We start from the raw sequence: 4,253 nt of genomic DNA, 5'->3' as shown, positions 1-4,253 counted from the left end.
AAGTGGTACCTCCACTGCTCCCCTGGGCAGCCTCTTCCAGCTCTTGACAACCCTTTCAGTGAAGAAATTCTTTGGTGAAGAAATTTTGACCTTTTTCCCCCCCTCGATTTCAGAGCCTCATTTGCAGAGATGAACTTCAGCTACTTCTGTTTCCACTGGTAACATTCACAGAGCAGGACTAAGGAAGCGGAGCAGGACTAAGGAAGTGGAGCAGGAGGGGGGCCCCGTGGTGCTGCAGCTGGTGGGTACCCCCCATCCTCCGACATGAGGCAGCTTTGACACAGAGGGGGAAACCGAGGCACGGGGGCCAGACACTGCTGCCCGCATGATCGGCAGCAACCAGCCGCCCCAAAGTGCCCCCAAAACTGCAGCGGTTTGTTACCGGTCGGTATTTTCACACCCAGGGCACACCAGCGTCCTGGGAGCGGGATGTTGCTGATGCAGGATCTGTCCTGGAGGCAGCTGGTGGGGGATTGGGGAAGGCACCCCAAGGCCCAGCCTTTCCCCTCTCCCTCTTCTCTGCTTTAAGCGGGCACCCTGGGCTGAACTCCCCCTCCCTCGTCCCAAAACCGAGCACACAGAGTGGGAGAACCACAGCCCCGTCCTGGCACACAACTGAGTGCTGCGTGGAGCGGGTGTAATTATAACAGTGCGTTCAATAGGATCTCCCTCTCTCCTCCAGCTCCGTGGGGGTCAGCCCTGCCCCAAAGCAACCCCACCCGTCAGAGCCATGTCCCGCTTGGCTTGGGGACAGGGACGCACCAGCATATGGTGTCTCCAGCATCCCTCACCTCCAGGCTTGCCTGTGACGAGATGGGAGGGACACAGCTCCTCGCTTCATCAGGTGAGGGAAATACGTGTCCAGGGTGCCCTGGCCGGGGTGACCAGGCTGGGTGGTGGTGGTGAGGGCTGCCCTTTGGGGTACAGAGGGTCCCCCATGTGCAGATCCAGACCTGCTTCAGCATCCCAAGGACCAGGCAGGAGGAAGAGGAGCATGGCCCCAAGGGATGGATGTAGGAGCCAGGGCAGCTCAAGGGAGGGCAATGTCCCCCACCGCGCAGTGGCAATGACATCCGCACCCCTTGGGGGTCACCGAAACCCCCCAAAACACCAGAAGACAATGAGCTCCAGCCCAGAGTGAGGCTCACAGCCTCATGCCTGTCCATAGGGAACCCCCCAGGGTGCCCTCCCTGAGCCAGGGGAGTCTTAAGGCCCCACCACCACCAGCGATGAGGTTTGTACCACCCATCCCAAGCAGGCAGGGCAGAAACCCACCCCCGGCAGTGCCCCGGGCAGGGATGTGCAGCTGCCCAGCCCTCACAGCCAGCTGGGCATGTTGGCTCATTCCTTACCCAGCTTTGGGCAGGAGGGAGCGGGGACGGAGGGAAGGTGGGAACGAAGCAGCCCCTGCCCCAGCAGAGCCAGGACAGCCCAGTCTCCCCCTGGGAAGAGCCTGGGAAAACACATCATAACACAGAGGAGCCTGCAGGCTGTGGTATCGTCACCGGTGGGATCTCCACTCAGAAATTCCACATCAGGCAGAATGATACTGCCCACAGCATCCCACTGAGGAAGGAACAGCCCCACGGCCATCAGTATGTGCCACCACTAGTATAGAGGGGACCATGGCCAGGGTGCTCCCAATCCTGAGAGACCAATGTGGGAATGGGGACCCTCCTGGTGGTTCCTCACTCAGGTGCCACCCACTTTCCATCCCTGGTGGCCTCACCACCCTCCGCCTGGAAGTGGACCTAGAAAAATAATCTACAGGAAGGGAGTGGACCTAGAGAAAGAGAGGCTAGAGGGCAGGAACCAGCACCCAGCTGTGCTGGGTGACCTCGGGAGCTCAGCCACCACCTGGAGCCGGTGCTGGGATGACCCACACTGGGGCTGATGGGACACTGCCAGTCCTCTGCCAGCCCCAGCTGCTCCACAGTCACTCATGGTCAGAAAAGCCAAAAATATCCCTTTGTGGTGCTTACCAGGCAGGTCATGGTGCTCCCAGCAAGGATCCTGCAGCCCTGCCCAGCCCCAGCAGCAGCCTTGGGCTGATTCCTCCCCCGGGCTTTAGTGTCCTTGGGCAGCATCCTTGGGCAGCACGTCCCTCCTCCAGCTGCGGGGGATGATCACCCTCCATCCCACACCCACACCTGCCCTGGTAACGAGGGGGTGGGCAGGGAGAAGTTTAATACAGCATTCTAAGTGGAGGGAGAAGTCCATCCCCAGCTCTCTGTCCTCAGGATGGATGACAAATCCTCAGCAGATGAGGGCAGAGAGGGAAACTGAGGCACGTGGTGCTGTTCCTCCTCTGTTTTCCCTTTCCACAGGCTTTGACCTGTGCCCTCTCCAGCCGTGTGGGGGCCAGAGCAGGGTTGGGTTTGGGCAAGGGATGCCCTCAGCTGCTCCGTGGTGCAGGCAAGAAGCAGCACATCTCTGCCCGGTGTTCCTGGCGACCTGCGTGTCAATCCCACTGTGGTGGCAGCCAGTGATCGCTGCTTTCCCAGCACAAGTGGTTTCGGGTTAATTTTGATGGGACTGACCCCAGCGTTTGCCACGAGCCAGCCTGGCGTGCAGCTGAACAGAGGCTGCTGGGGCAGATTTCAGTGAAATACTATTATTTTTTTTTAAACCAAAGGTGATGCCTGGAACATTCAAAGGCACTTTTTCACACAAATCCCTCTGGCAAACAATTATTCTGCAGGTGCCTCCATCAGCAAGCAGCCCCAGAGGTGCTGGCAGGCTCTACTCCTGTCACTGGGACAGGACCTTTGACAGTCACTTTTGTTTGTGGTTGAAGCAGGAAAAGCCACTACAAAGCTCGCGGTTTGCTGGTCTCAAGGAACATGGCATTTCAGTTTAAAGCTTCTGATTCCTCGCAAATCACCCTCGATGACCGACCTGCCAATTTTCCTAAGTCCATTTCTCAGCTGCTTTGGGTGCAGAGACAAACTTGAAAATGCAGCTCATCCCCTCCGTCATTTTAACACAGATTTAATGATTTTAAACCCATGAGCTGTTGGCTTTGGATGAGCAGAGAGTGAAGTGGATTGAAATCTGGCTGAATGGTTGGGCCCAAAGGGAGGTGATCGGTGACACAAAGCCTGGTTGGTGGCCACTGACCTGTTGTGTACCCCAGAGGTCAAGCCTGGGAGTCCTGGGTCCAGTCCTGTTTTAACATTAATGATCTGGATGATGGGGCAGAGTGTACTCTCGGTAATTTTTGCTGATGATACCAAACTGGGAGGTGTGGTTGGTGTGTCAGGGGGTCATGCTGGCATCTAGAGGAACCTGGGCAGGCTGGAGACATCGGTTGACAGGAACCCTGTGAAGTTCCACAAGAAGTGTGAAGTTTTGCCCCAAGGGAGGAACAACCCCCAGCACCAGCAGATGCTGGGAGCAACCCAGTGGGAAAGCAGCTTAGCAGAAAAAGACCTGGAGTCCTGGTGGACACCAAGTGGAACATGAGGTGCCGGTGAGGGCTAACGGCACTCCGGGCTGCATTAGACAAAGCATTGCTCGGGGGAGGTGATCCTCCAAGTGATTCAGCAGTGGTGAGACCACATCTAGAGCTCTGGGCTCCTTCTGGTGGCCTCCCCAGGAACTCTCTTGCATGGTGATGTGTGTCACCTCATGCCACGCCAGAGTGTCCCGATGGGGCCCTGGGCCCGAGGGGCCCGGGGAAAGCCACAGCCACGGCTTCGATGGCTGGCTTGAAGCGCCGGTGCCGAGCCCACAACAGAAGACCCAGGGGATGGAGCGGGCAGTGGCACTGCAGGGAGCCCTGAGCTGTGGGCTGGGACGAGCACTGCAGGCGAGGGTGGCCCATGGTGACATCCCTCAGCCACGCACTGTGACATCACAGCTTTGCACGTAAGCTTGGGACTTACTCCCAGGCAACCAGAATCTCCCAGCTGCCTCTCGCCTTCACTCCAGTGCGTTTCGGCGAGGGGCTGGCTGCTGGGCTGCACCCTGGGAACCGGTGGCTGCAGCTCGTGGTGTCCATCCCCAGAGCCACCGCAGGTTTCAGCCCATCCCTGCCTGCAGGCGGCCAGAGCACCCAGGAGACGTGCTCACTGCAGAGGTGAGTTGTGTAAGGACACCTCACCCTGGGGAGCCCACCAGGTTTCCTTCTTGAGGGACTTGGGCGTCTCTTCCACCTCTCCCCGGGGCAACCCACGATCGTGGCTTCTCTTCCTCTTCTAGGGGGACGCTCGCTGTGTCAGTGTCGGAGAGGAGGCCTCGTTCCTCCCCCG

Source organism: Apaloderma vittatum, unplaced genomic scaffold (genome assembly GCF_000703405.1).
Source record: "Apaloderma vittatum isolate BGI_N311 unplaced genomic scaffold, ASM70340v1 scaffold24113, whole genome shotgun sequence".
NCBI lineage: Eukaryota > Metazoa > Chordata > Aves > Trogoniformes > Trogonidae > Apaloderma > Apaloderma vittatum.
The sequence above is the reverse complement of the archived record's forward strand: the minus strand, read 5'-3'. Positions refer to the sequence as shown.